The sequence below is a fragment of the Triturus cristatus genome, chromosome 4_1 (assembly GCF_964204655.1).
Source record: "Triturus cristatus chromosome 4_1, aTriCri1.1, whole genome shotgun sequence".
In the NCBI taxonomy this organism is placed as follows: Eukaryota; Metazoa; Chordata; class Amphibia; order Caudata; family Salamandridae; genus Triturus; species Triturus cristatus.
The window spans coordinates 1,296,592,656-1,296,607,891 of NC_140585.1; the positions used below are offsets into that span (position 1 = coordinate 1,296,592,656).

The following is a 15,236-nucleotide window of genomic DNA, read 5'->3' on the forward strand; positions in this document are numbered from 1 at the left end:
TGTGGGTGGCATGTCTCAGACCATGTTCAGCCGTGTCCTGCATGATGTTTTAGAAGCCATGTTGGAGCACCTGGATGAATTCATCCATTTTCCAACTCGTGAGCAGTTGACAGGTATCAAGGGTGAGTTCTATGCCCTGGGACGGATGCCCCATGTAATTGGGTCCATTGATGGGACACATGTGGCTTTGGTACCACCACAGGCACAGGAGGTAGCCTTCCGTAACCGTAAACATTACCACTCCATTAATGTTCTTGTGGTGTGTCTTGCTAACATGGTGATTTCCCATGTCTGTGCACGTTTTCCAGGGTCAGCACACGATGCCTACATCATGAGGCGTAGCAGGGTGCCAGAAATGATGCTGCAGCTGCACAACGAACGAGCATGTCTTGTTGGTGAGTAGACTCTGTTTGTCCAGTATTCAGCGGTATCTTAGTATGTGACGGCATCTCCTGACCCACTTCTTTACATGATGTTTCCATGTAGGGGACTCTGGCTATCCCAACATGCCATGGCTGGTGACGCCTCTCCGCAACCCGAGAACAGCTGCAGATCACCGTTACAACAACGCCCATGGGCAGACCAGGCGAGTGATTGAGAAGACGTTTGGCCTCCTGAAGAGCCGATTCCGGTGCCTCCACAAGACCGACGGGTCCCTCCCATATGCACCGGTGAAGGCCTGCAAAATCTTCCTCGTGTGCTGCATGCTGCTCAACATGGCAGTGGAGAAAGTTGTGCCACTCATCCTGGATCCCGATGAGCAGGAACATCCACCCGTGGGGGGTGACGGCCTTGGTCACGAGGCAAGTGAGGAGGAGGAGGAGGAGGAGGAGGAGGACATCCGGAGTCAGCTCATACGCAACTTCTTCTCATAATGGTGAGTCCCTGGGTCTGAGTGTGCACGCTTTGAGCCTTGTGTGGCATGTGTTGCAATGTGTGTGTCCAGCTGACTGTATGCTAAGTGACTTTGAGGAGTGTGCTGATGTGTCACTCGAGTGCTGATGTCATTCCACACATTTTAGCTGACACACTCAATTGATAACTGGCATGGTGTCAACCTTATTCATGTAGAGTACATGACCATGCATGCAGATGACTATGTTTTTCCTGACTTCTCGTGTGTCACTCATCCCCAGGTAGTTGCGCATGCTGTCTGCTCGTGGCATTGTTGTGCTCCTGCTATTCCTCATGAGTAATGCAACGTATGCTGAATCAGCGTTACATGCACGGACATGGTGAAAATTCTCCTTTGGGTAAGGATTGCAGCAAGGCTTTTTGGGTGTGGTAGTTGTATGTAATGTGTGGGCACTGCTCCTGTGCAGGGTATGTTACTATGCATACATGTCGACTCACCATGGGGCACATGACATGTGGCATGACTCACATGCATGACTCACATGAATTGATAGTCACACTTCGTGACAGTCATCTGTTATGGGATTGTGGTTTGTGATGAAGGCATCAATGTGTGTACAACTTCCCTCTGAAACATACGGGAGGCTACGGGTAGACATATTGCGGGACATCCCCATATGATGCTCAATGGGGAATTGCAGCCTCTCTGTGTGCAACCCCTCAACCCCTTCACTTGTGTGCCAGTACAATGGATTTACAGCATCTGTGGTGCAAAGGGGGTGTCCGGTGTAGGTCCCACATGTTAATCCAATAGACCTGTGAGTCTGTTAATGTTGATGATTTTGCATAGGTGTGAGCATGAGTAATAAAGGTGTTCCTCAGCCTCCAAGGTGCCTCATCTCTGTCAATGCAGGTCTCTTGCCACTGTGCATGCGGCATCTCTGGCATGGTTGTCAAGGATTGTGCATATGAGTCTATGTGTAGATTAACAACCTGCATGCTGTTCTTCATGTATTTGATTCTCTATTGTGCATGATGTCCACGGCTGTGTATGTGTTTTGGCATGTTAGTTCCACCATCACATGTGCACACGCCCTCATCATCAACTCGTATGCCATTGACAGCCAGGCGCTCCTCACCCTCACCAAGGACCCAGACATTTCCAGTTCCAATATTCAAGATTGCATGGGATCCATAGATGAATGGCAGAACAGCAGCCGCCTGAGGCTGGACTTGTACAGGACAGAGGTCAACATCTGAGGATTGTCCCCTTACAGCTGGCTCAACTGCTTGTGTCCCACCCACAGAAGCCCCGCACAGGCACCCAGTGTCCATGCACACAAGATGTTGTGCATCATGGATTGCTTGCTCTAATTTGCCATGGTAATCACCAGCATCTGTACCTCTCACTGCAACACCCTCAGCATTATGCACATGATGCCCAGATAGATCCACTCCAAGGTAAGACGGACCATCCCCCAGGTCCACGACAACATCTGTGTCAAATACTGCCCTGCCCTCTATGGAGCAGCCACATCCAAAATCCAGGGACACTTGTCCACATCCAGGCTGCATCTGCTCACCTCAGCGTCAACATCCCGCGCCCCAGCCACGTCACCGTCCAGCAGAGATAGCTGCAATGGATCACTGTGTGCTGCAGGATGACCTTCAGACTCCTCACCCACACTCAGGAGGCAGGCCACAACCCTGACCCAAAACCAACCTTGTACCACTGTCATCCGAGACCCCGTAGTGCCATCTCCATGCATCCAACCATGACCTGGCCACCATTCTTCTGATCCACCGTACTCCTGCATGCAGGACATAGTTCTCCCACCTGGGAACACATAACTGGGACTCCCTCCCCGGGAACCTCCAAATGAGGCATGACCTCTACGCCTTAATGTTACTCTTCCAAATAGGTGTTTCCTTACAGTTTCCCTAGCACCCCCTCAGCAGCTTGAGGCCATCACAGGTGAGTATTGTGCTCCATGTCTGCATTGAATGATACATTGTGACCCATAGGTGTTTCCTGTACCAGACTCCGATCCCAGGGTATGGATGTATGGAGTTAGTTCAACACTCAGGCATAGTATGACATTTACACACACATATGTTGGTGAATAATAATAATAATAATAATACTTTATTCGAGTTCAAGATTCATGAAATCATAAAAGTAACATGTTCATACATAGACAAAAGTAAACCACAATAAAAATATTATTAAGCAGTACCTAAATAAATTACCTAAAAATTGATTAAACTTTTCCTTTTTCTTAAAATACTTTTTAAAAAGCCCAGCATTATTGACACACAGTATTCATCCTGTAAGGATACTAAGAACAATAAAGCGGGCCGGCAGTGTCTCCATGAACCATGTTTTTTTTAAAATGGCTTAATCCATCTAGATCTTTCCATCGAATAAAATTTACAGAAACAGATTACATGCAAAGTTGATTGGGTAGACAGATTGTCACACGGGCAATTACATAGTTTTCTTGCCCAATCATTAACTGCGGGGAAGGATACTAAACGGAAGATGTTGGTGAATAATGCCAAATGACAGCAACATCTCATGACAAAATTAAGTATTTATTTTTGGTGGGGTAAGTCTTTTGGTGGATGAAGTAAGGTGCTCTACCGGGTGCATAGAATCCAAAGTTCACAGGGGGAGATGCCATCCTTGTCAGTTGGAGTCATCAGAGTTCAGACCACAGTGTTGGTCATCATTGGTCAGACTGTGACCAGCAAGTCCATGTGGCAGAGAATGTCATTGGGTGAGGTGGTGCTGTTGCGCCAGAGGGCCAGGTGCCAGGCCAGGTGACCTGGGAGATGTGGATGGTCCGCTGACTCTCACGTTCTTTTCTGTGGACGACCCACCTTCCTCCGGGGACCCTCAGATGCAGGCCTTGACAATGTCTGTGATGCTCCGTCGGACGAATCCTCCTCCTCCTCCTCCCTCCCTGTGGCTGGTGCTGGTCTTCGCCTGGTGTCACAGGGAGGGTTGCCCATGTTGTCGGCAATCCGACTGAGTGAACGGCTCATGTCCGTTTGCACCGCCAGGAGCTCAGCCAGTCTTGCCTCCATCCGTCCTTGGTGTTGTTGTTGACTGGCATGTTGCTTGGCCTGCAGGTTCTTCATCTCGTCGAGGGTCCCCTTGATGTCTGTGATGCTTGACACAACCTGGCTGATGCCCCTGGTGTCACGCCGGTATGTGTCCAGGATGTGGCGCATGTGTGCCATACCGGTTCCCTCAGCTGGCTGGTCAGGTTTGCGCCTCCGCCTGCCTCCACTCCCACCACCCCTGCCCACACGAGCCGGGCCTGCCGTTGTGGGCACATTGGGTCTACGGGACCCCTGAGGGATGGCATTAGCATGGTCGTCTGCCTCCTTCTGGGTGCCCGGAGAACCTTGTCCCTCCTGGTCAGACTGGCTGTGTTGTTCGGTGCGAGCAGGGCTCCTGGGTGTCTCCTGGGATGTGGCAGGAATGGGGGTGGGGGTTGGCACAGATGTACCTGACGCAGGTGCTGCAGGGGCTTGGGCACCAGAGGGGCCAGGTTGGTCAGGGTCATCCATGGAATGGTGAGAGTCGTCGCTGCCGGTGGGATCATCTTTACGCTGAGCCTGGGACTGTGATTGTTCCCCCCCATTGTTGGGGGGAGGTCGATGACGTTGCCCTGTGTGTGTGAGAGAGACAATGTTAACGCTGTTTCATGCCGCATCCATGTTTCATACATATTCAAGTAGTCACAGTTCCTCCAGGTGGTTGGATGTGCCTAGCATTCCTCTCAATGTACACTTGAGGATGGGTATGTTGCGGGGGACAGATTGGTATGTGCTCCTGAGTGTTTGCCAGTAGATTTTTTGCTGGAATGCTTATTTGGCTATGGATTGGTCTTGTTGTGTCACATGTCCATTGTGAGAGTGGGTAAATCCGTTGCCTGCTTGTGTGGGGGGGGGTGTGTGACCAGGCCTGCTGTTGTGTGTAGTGTGATTTGTCATTGGGTCTCCCAGGTGATGTGTCTGTCTCCTCATGGTGGCATGACTGTGTGTGTGAGTTCCTGTGCTGGGTATGTGAGCTAGTGGAGTTGTTGTTTGAGTGTACAGTGGTCACAGGAGGGCGTTGTGCTGTCTACAGCAGGGCCAAGTGTCAGCTACCTTGTCATTACTTTGCCAGTCCCTGTGCATTGGGCATGGTGCATGGGTATGTATCTAGGCCATATGGGCTGTGGGCATTTGTGTCTGGTTCTGAGTTGCACAATGTGTTTTGTGAGACCCACCCTCCCAGCATCCCGGACATCCAGTCTTGGGTTTGTGGTTGGTGTGGCCTGGGACATGGCATTGCCTTTATTTGTGAATGGGGCATGGAGACGTTAGTGGCATGAGTGTGGTTTTTAGGGTGTGGTTGTGTGCGGTGAGGGCTTGGGGGTAGGTGAGTGCATTTGTTGTAGTTGGGGTGTGGATGCCATTCCCCCATGTTACGTGAGTTGTTTGTGTACTCACCAGGCTCTGCGACTCCTTCGACTCCGTGTACTCCCACCGGCGGAAGCGTGGCCATCACCTTCTCCTCCCAGGGATGGTAATGTATGGGTCTGCGGGGCAGCCAACCTCCAGTGATGTTACTCTGGGCGTATTCCTCGTTCATTTTCCTCTTGACTGCCCTGCGCAGATCGTACCACCTGGCTTGGCATTCATGCCTGGTCCTTCGGATGGGCGCAACAGCATTCACCTTATCGACGATCCTCTGCCACAGGCTGGTTTGTTGGGCTATGCTCGTCTGTTTCACCAATGTTGCAAACAGCTGTGGCTCGACTCTGATGACTTCATTGACAAGGAGCTCCAGCTCCGCCGTAGTGAACTTTGGATTCTTGTCAGTGGGCATGGTGTGGGGTGTGGGTGTGGATGGTTGTGGGTGTGTGGGTATGAATGTGATGGTGTGTGTGTGAAGGTGAAGAGGGGGTGTTTGTGAAGGAGGTTGTGTGAAGGTGTGTAAGTGAAGGTGTAGTTAAGGTGTGAGTAAGGTGCAGTTGTTTGTCTGTGGTGTCTGTGAGCAGTGGGTCTGTTGCAATGGCTCATGGGTTGTGTGTGTGGGCCCTTTTTATTGGTCCATTTGTGGGTGTGGCTGTGTTTGAATTTGTGGTGGGTGTGTTATAAGAGGTGGTTGTGATTTGGTCCTCTGTTTGGCTGTTTGGATGTGGCAGGTCAGTCATAGAGATGTATTTTGTCATGTTGACATGTTTTGTGGTGTTGTGCGAGCCAAATTGACCCTCCTTGTGCTGTTTTACAGTGTCCTGGTTCTGTACGAGTCTTTTTCGCATAGGTACGGTCCGTACATACGCGATGCTGGGTGAGGGTGCTGGGGTACGGTGTTGGGGTACGGTGCGTACAGGTGCGGGGCTGTGCTACGGTGTTGGGGTGCGGCGCGTACAGGTGCGGGCTGTGGTACGGTGTTGGGGTGCGGTGCGTACAGGTGCGGGCTGTGCTACGGTGTTGGGGTGCGGTGCGTACAGGTGCGGGCTGTGCTATGGTGTTGGGGTGTGGCGCGTACAGGTGCGGGCTGTGCTACGGTGTTGGGGTACGGTGCGTACAGGTGCGGGGCTGTGCTGCGGTGTTGGGGTACGGTACGGAGGGGGGTACGGTGCTGACATACGGGGTACGGTGCTGAGATGTGCGGGGTGAGGGGGGCTGTACGACTCGTATTTGGGCACAAGTTTACCCGTGTACATGTAGGCTACAGCGTTCGCTCCGTACGGGGCCTTTTACATGCGGTTGTGTATTCGAACGGGCGGTATGGATCGTACTTGCGCGCTCGGACTTCTGTTTTACCATTTGCACGTAAAAATATCCGTCTCCCTATCGGACACTTTTCCAGATGCTATTCGGACGTAAAAATTTACGGCTCCCTCTTGGACCATTTTCCCGACGCAATTCGTATGTATTTTTCATGTACGAATCGTACTTCGCAGTTTGTACGGTACTTGTACGATTCGTACGTAAAAAAATACGGATACGAGTCAGACGGTAAATTTTTTTAATGGATCGGAATCGGCACCTAATTGTTGTGTTTTTTAGTTCTGTAGAGGGTTGTGAGTTTGTAGGGGAATAGGGTATGAAGTAATTTCATTATAACAAATAATGAATATTTTTATTTAATAACATTTATTTAATTGATATTTAATTGTGTTAATTTTGATTTAAAATGTTTGGGGCACATTTTATGTGTGGGTTGTGGAGATATAGGGGTTAAGCATGGGAAGTAATTAGTTTTGAATTAAAAAATAATTAGTTGTTAATTAATATTAATTAAATAATTGATATCTAATTATGTTAATTGTGCAATTTGTTTAAGGTGCGGGTCGTGGGGTTATAGGGGTAAAGGATAGGTAGTAATTTATTTTTAATTAATTAATAATCAGTTGATAAATATAACAAATACTTTTTTGGGTAAATTTTATGAGTTTGTTGTGTGCTTTGTGAGGATTTATTGTGGGAAGTACCTTAATTATTAATAATTAATATTTACAGTCAATGAATGGAAATGTGTTTTTTGATGAATATTTATAACTATGGTGCAAAGAATTTTTTAAGTGCAGGTTGTGAGTTTTGTGGTGTTATAGGGTGGAAAGTATATAAACGTAGTGTATGTAACAATTAATTTGTTTGATAAGAAATAATTTCCAAAGAAAAAAAAAATTGCAGGATTTTAAAAAAAATTATATTTATAAAAATATTTGGTATTTGTGATATGTATTTAAGATTGTGATATGTTTTTATTTTTAATATTAAATATATTTTATTTTTCAACATATTTATATATTGTTTCATTTGTTTTAATTTTTTTTATTTTGTTGAATATATTTTGTTTGTAAATAGTAGACTTTAACCCTCAGCTATCCAACACTTTCCCTACTGTTACATTTATTGGAGTGGGAAAAGTAAATTTTACCCCTCCACAGTTCAACACTTTCCCTACTGTTGTACTGACTGAAGTGGGAATAGTACATGTTACACTCTATAAGAGAGTCAATATGGGTTTAGATCAGGATGAGGCACTATAAAGCAAAATTGTAATTTCGATCTTCAAGTTAACAAGTATACAGTGGCTAAAAAAGAAAGCATACATTTAATCTTCATGGACCTCAGCAAATCATTTGATACAGTGGTAAGATCTAAGCTGTGGATTGCGCTGAGGGACATGGGGATGCACAAAGCCATAATGGTGTTCTTGCACAACTTCCATACGAGGCTTGAAGCGACGGTAAGATTTGGTCCATCTGGAGAATGCACTAAGCACTTTCAGGTAGGGAGAGGGGTCTGCCAAGGATGTATTTTAGCACCTTTCCTTTTTATTTTATATATAAATCAATTAGATCAGATTTTAAGTTATTTTGCATAGCTGCTCCGAGGATAGGACATAGAATGGTTCCCGCTTTGTTGTATGCGGATGGGTCCATTCTTATTTCCCAGACAGCAAATGGCCGGCAACTTCTACTTAACCATTTTCATTATTTTATGGAAATATGGGGTTAAAAATCAATTTTTCTAAAATTACTTACTATGACATTAGGACCCAGAGGCACTAAGACTAGAAAATATCTAATCAAACATAATATTATAGGCAAGGTGGATAGATTCGGCTACTTAGGTATACTGTTGGACGATGGATCGTCCTGGTAGCCAATCCTCAAATCGCATATACAATCATATAATAGGATTGCGTTCAGCATCAATTCTTTTTCTAGGCATTTAGGCTATAGTCACATAATGTCTATAATATGCCTCTCTAATGGTAAGTGTGTCCCAACTATTATGATGGGGCAGACATCTGGGGTTATAAATAAGCAATTTCAATACAAATGGCAGAAAATAAATATCTAAGGAAATTGTTACATAATCCCACTGAATGTCCCTACAGAAATAGTGCATGGAACACTTAGAAACATGACTAACATCAAGTACAATTCTCGAAACAATAACTTATGTTCAAAATCTATATGAGTGGCTCAAGGAAGCTTTTGACATCCTGATACCCCTCAAAACCACACAACAGCACAAAAGAAAAATTGCGCCTTGGAGTAACATAGAAATAAAAGACATAAAGCCACAAATTAGATAGCTGCAACATACCTGGCTCAAAACAAACGCCAAACAAGACAAACATCACCTACAAAAAATTAACAGATTATACAAGTCAGCTATCAAAAAAGCTAAGAAAAGGTCCTATTCAGACAGATTTCAAAATGCTAAATGTGCAAATAAAGAATTCTATAAAATACTCAATGAATTTCGCAAACCAAATTGCCTAGAAGGAACTCATCCTGTTACTCAAGATTTCACAGACAAACTGGCAAATCATTACACAGACAAAGCAAACACATTGGACTCGTACTTCAAACAGAAACAAAGTACTAGCACTAACCCTTGAACAAAACAACAATCCAAGAATACTCTAACCCAGTCTCTCCATTCCTTCCAATCAATCAATCAATCAATCAATCAATTTGTAAAGCGCGCTACTCACCCGTAGGGTCTCAAGGCCCTGGGGGGAGGGAGATCCGCTACTGCTCGAAGAGCCAGGTCTTGAGCTGTTTCCTGAAGGAGAGATGGTTCTGGGTCAGTCGTAGGTGGGTGGGGAGGGAGTTCCATGTCTTGGCCGCCAGGTAGGAGAAGGATCTTCCTCCGGCGGTGGTCTTGCGGATGCGCGGGACGGTGGCGAGGGCGAGGCTGGCGGAGCGGAGGTGGCGGGTGGGTGCGTGGGTGAGGAGTCTGAACGTGATCCTCTTGCTGATGGGTAGCCAGTGCAGGTCTCTCAGCTGGGGAGAGATGTGGCTGAAGCGGGGGGTGTCCAGGATAAGTCGTGCAGAGGCGTTCTGTATGCCCTGGAGTCTTTTCTGTAGTTTGGCTGTGGTTCCAGCGTAGAGGGTGTTTCCGTAGTCCAGTCGGCTGGTGACGAGGGCCTGGGTGACCGTCTTCCTGGTGTCGGTGGGGATCCACCGGAAGATCTTTCGGAGCATGCGCAGGGTGTTGAAGCAGGATGACGAGACGGCATTGACTTGCTTGGTCATCGTGAGGGAGGATTCCAGGATGAAGCCCAAGTTGCGAGCATGGTCCGTTGGCTTTGGAGCGGAGCCCAGGGCAGGGGGCCACCAGGAGTCGTCCCAGGCGGAGGGGGATGTTCCCAGGATGAGGACTTCCATCTTATCTGAGTTCAGTTGCAGCCAGCTGAGCTTCATCCATTCCGCAACGTCTTTCATTCCTTCCTGGAGGTTGGCTCTGGCTGTGGCGGGGTCGTTGGTGAGGGAGAGGATCAGCTGGGTGTCGTCGGCGTAGGAGATGATGTTGAGGTTGTGTTGGCGTGCGATGGCTGCGAGGGGGCTCATTTAGACGTTGAAGAGGGTGGGGCTGAGCGAGGATCCTTGCGGGACGCTGCAGATGACTTCGGTGGCCACGGACCGGAACGGGGGAAGGCGGACTCTCTGGGTTCTGCCGGCGAGGAACGAGATGATCCATTCCAAGGCCTTTCCTTGGATTCCGATGTTGCTGAGGCGCTGTATCAGGGTGCGGTGGCATACGGTGTCAAAGGCTGCCGAGAGGTCCAGAAGGATGAGGGCAGCTGTTTCCCCGTTGTCGAGCAGGGACCTGATGTCGTCGGTGGCTGCGATGAGGGCGGTCTCGGTGCTGTGGTTTGCTCGGAAGCCGGACTGCGAGGGGTCGAGGGATCCGTTGGTCTCGAGGAAGGCGGAGAGTTGTTTGTTGACGATCTTCTCGATGACTTTGGCTGGAAAGGGGAGGAGCGAGATGGGGCGGAAGTTCTTGAGGTCCGTGGGGTCCGCAGTGGGTTTCTTCAGGAGTGCGCTGAGCTTGGCGTGTTTCCCTCTCTGGGAAGGTGGCGGATGCGAAGGAGCTGTTGATGATGTTCCGGAGTTGGGGTGCGATGATGGAGTCGGCTTTGTTGAAGATGTGGTGTGGGCAGGGGTCGGTTGGGGAGCCGTAGTGGATGGTGTTCATCGTGTGGGTGGTATCTTCGGTGCTGACCGTCGTCCAGGTGCGGAGGGTGGTGGTGGGGGGTGCCAGATCGGTGGTAGGGTGCGCGGTCTGTGCGCTGAAACTGTTGTGTATGTCGGCAATCTTGCGGTGAAAGAACGAGGCGAGTGAGTCGCAGAGGTCCTGCGAGGGTGTGATGTCGTTGTTGCAGGTGCTGGGGCTGGAGAGCTCTTTGACGATGCTGAAGAGTTCCTTGCTTTTGTGGGAGTTGTTGTCCAGTCGTTCTTTGAATGTGGTCCTTTTGGTGGTGCGGATCAGTTGGTGGTGTTTGCGGGTGGCGTTCTTGAGGGCTGTCATGTTTTCTGTAGTCTGGTCGTGGCGCCAGGCTTTCCAAAGGGTACGGCAGGTTTTCTTGGAGTTTTTGAGGTCGTTGGTGAACCAGGAGGCTTTCTTGCTGCTGTGTCTGCTGGGGAGGTTCTTCAGTGGTGTGAGGTCATCGGCACAGTTGGTGAGCCACTGTGTGAGGTTGCGGGCTGCTTCGTTGGGGTCCGTCGTGTGGGTGGGGGGGTTTGGCTGAGGGAGGTGGTTAGCTGGTCGGCGGTGATCTTGCTCCAGCTTCTGTGGGGAACCTGTTGAGGGTGGTTGTGGGTCGTGGTTATCCTGAATTTGAAGTGGACGCAGCTGTGGTCTGTCCAGTGCAGTCCGGTGGAGTGGCTGAAGGAGATGTGCTTGCTGGAGGAGAAGATGGGGTCAAGCGTGTGGCCAGCGATGTGGGTGGGGGTGTTCACCAGTTGCTTGAGTCCGAGGTTGGCGAGGTTGTCCAGCAGGGTGGCGGTGTTGCTGTCATTGTTGTTCTCCAGGTGGAAGTTGAGGTCTCCTAGGAGGATGTAGTCTGAGGAGGTAAGGGCGTGCTTGCTGACGCAGTCTGCGATGGCTTCGCTGAATTGTGTGCGTGGTCCCGGGGTCTGTAGACGAGGGTGCCTCTGAGGGTGGTCTTGGGGTCGGTGTGTATCTGGAAGTGAAGGTGTTCGGCGGCGGTGAGGGTGTGGTCGGAGTTGGTCGTGATTCGGATGGTGTTTCGGTGGACGATGGCGATGCCTCCTCCGGCTTAGTTGATGCGGTCCTTCCGGGCGATCTTGTAGCCATCCGGGATGGCTATGGTGATGTCGGGAGCTGAGGAGGCGTTCATCCATGTTTCTGTGAGGAAGGCGACGTCTGGTGATGTTGTGTCGAGAAGGTTCCAGAGTTCGACGGCGTGCCTGTGGATGGAGCGGGTGTTGAGTAAGATGCACTTGAGGTGGTCGTTGCTGGAACCTGGCTTGGTGGGTGCGGTGCAGGCTCGGGTGCAGGTGAAGTTGCAGGCGTGGCAGGTGAATGCTCCGTGGGTGCGTTTCGGGTTGGCTTGGTAGCAGGCTGGCTGTCGGCCGGTGTTGAGTGCGTGGAGGGTGGCGGCGTCGTATCTCTGTCGGGTTGGCTGGCTCCGGCGGGGTCCAGGGGTTCTGGTGCTGGGCGCGGTCCAGGCATAGACGGGCGTAGACGGGCTTGCCTATGGCGCGCCCGCTGCGCGTGGCCGCTGCGCGTTCGCGCGGTCCCCGCCATAAATGGCGAAGTGGGAGGGAGGAGCAGCTGGGAGGCGGGAGCTGGGCGGCGAATGGGGAGCGGGTGCCAAGAGAAGGGGGCGGGGACACAGGAGAGAAGCGGCGGGGAGCGGAAGAGGGGGTGGAAAGAGCGGGAAGACGGAACGGTAGAGCGAGGGCAAGCCTGGGCAAGCCTGTAGAGCAGGGGCCTTAAGGAGAGGCGGCAGCAAGTGAGGCCAAGAAGGCAGCAGAAGCAGAATCTGGGCACACGGGGCCGTGCGGAGTGGAGTGACCGGGTCAAGGTTCTAACACATCTCACACAATGAACTTATGGACCTGGTAGAAGCAAGCAGGCCTGCCGGCAGCCCTTTTGGCCCCTATCCACCACAAACTTTCAAGACAATTTGTTATACTGCTGCTGCTCAGCCTGAGTGTCTGTGTGAGAGAATGTTGGTGAATGGAATGTTTGTGTGTGTGAGTGTCAGTTGGAGATGGGCTGAGCAGCAGTGAGGGTGCTCCTGGTGGGGTTCTCTGAGTAACATCTTGCCTGAATAAAGAAACATGAAGATACCTCCTGTAATGGACATTACTTTTATTAACAACATATTTTGGGATGACCTGGAAAAGAACCTGCATGTTCCACCTAATGAACTACTGAAAACTACATCCTGAAGAAACTTAAAGATAAAGGACTTTGTAAAGCTACAATTAAAAGACTTAAAGCATACTGGCACCCCTGAGTGAGCCCCACCAGTGACCCCTACATCGGTCGCCCCAACTTCTCTGCGACAGTCCCTGCTCTACTTTCCTGCTTCCGCTCCTGCTCCTTAGGGACAGTTGTTCCCTCCCTGCCACTTTGGGACAGTGTTTCCAGAAGTGCAGTTTCCCCAGGAGAGCGATCCAGTTTTCACTCCCTCCTTGTCCTGCTATCTGACTGCCCTGCTGTTTTGGATTTGGTGTTCCCTGTACTGCTACTTTAGTAGAGTGCCTCCATTTGCTGCCTGTCTGTCATTCTACTTACCTGCCATGCTGTTTTGGAACATGTAGTACTTTCCCTGTTGCCCTGAGAAAGTGCTATAGCTAGAGAACAAGAATGTCCCGGTCTTCTTACCTGCCTGCCTTGCTGCCTGCCAGTACCTGATGGACTTACTGATGTCTTTTACCTAGTGTAAATTCTATTGTGTCTCAACTGTTTTCCACCTCCAATTATTACTTTTGCTGCAACTATCGCTTAAGTTATTGTACCCGCGATCCTTCTAAAGAGGCTGATGGTATGCTTTGGCAGGCACTACAGAGGAGATATGCCTGTACTTACTATGTACTTTATTTATTTATGCCGGTGTCATGTATGGATTTCTTGAGTACTTTCCAAACTCTCACATTTGCGCCTCTTACTCTATGGCAGGTGAACCGCTGCCTGCCTTTTTAAATTTACCTCGAGCTGACATGCAGAGCGCGTGTCACTTACCTGTACAGCTCCATGGTTTCCTGCACGTTCCTTCGACTGCGATGAGGATTGCTGATTCCAGATGTCCAGCAGCTTCAATGCGCTGTGAGCCACCCGACTTAGCACCACCGTGCGTGCAGCCATCTTGGGAGTGTCCCAACACCGTTTTTTTTCTTTACTATGTGGCTCATTGAAGATACCTCTCCCAACCACGTTTCCTCCGCCAACCACGTCTTTCTGTGCCTCAATAAAGTTATCGATAGACTCCTGTGCCTCCATCTGCATCGGCGTTTTTCTCCTGATGTGTGTTTTTATATTTCTTGGGCATCGGATCAGTCCAGTGGATACTCATGCTTCAATGCAGGTACTGTTTTCCTTTTAGTAAACCTTCTGCCTCTCCTGCAATAGGCTGTGATTCAAGCCTTCTATGCCAAACGTTCAGGAAACAATATTAGTTCAAGTAGATTTATTCGTAGTTACAAGGAAGAGAAGATAGGTCCAGCTTCAACCATTCCCCAGTCAATGAATGCCCTCCGTACATTCTCCAGTAACTAAGCAACCATCAACATTCTTTAAAGCAAAACTAACATAGGATATTACAGTACCTCCCTTTCTTGTGAAACACAAAAAAAACATAATAAATAAAACATAAAAAATAAAAATAAAAACGATGGTAAATAAAAATAATTCAATCCCTGAAACGTTCAGGTTTTATGATAGTGCGAGAACTTCGCCTACACACATGATGCCATTATCCACACTTGAGGATGACTTATTGTCAACCTTTGAAGATGTTTGTTGAATTGGAAAACGAACCTTAGCCACTTTGCTCATGTTCCACCAACAACCACCTTCAACTTGTACAGCATTACCTACAATTTTAACAATTTTAACAAGACAACCAAATTTACTTTCACCTTTGTTGACATGGACAGATTTTCTCATCTTAACCAAATCTCCCACATTCAAAATAACCATTTTTGATTCCCTTTTGTTATCAAAATTTGCTTTCTGCTTGGCTTGGCTAGTAGATACATTGTCTTTAACTAGACACATCAATTTGCGTACATCTGACTCAGTATTGATCCATTTTGACATCCACCCAGGGCAGAACGAAGTATTAGGTTTCCTCCCCCTCATCAGCTCAAAAGGAGATACTTTTGTTGACGAATGTGGTGTCGTTCTATAAAACCATACCATACTACTGAGTGCTTTTACAACGTCATGATTGCCAGATTTAGCCCACATAACACAATCCCCAAAAACTCGATTCATTCTTTCTACCAGTCCATTACCCTGAGGATAATAAAGAGAACTTTTTAAATGTTTTACACCAGATGACGACAAAAATAATTCAAAATCCCTGCAAA

At 48.8% G+C, this 15,236-nt stretch overlaps 1 pseudogene; it reads right to left on the bottom strand.

The window, feature by feature from the left end:
* The window catches only part of LOC146856610 (uncharacterized), a 147,042-nt pseudogene extending 132,891 nt beyond the window's left edge, over positions 1–14,151 (bottom strand).
* Between the last annotated feature and the right edge of the window lie 1,085 nt (positions 14,152–15,236).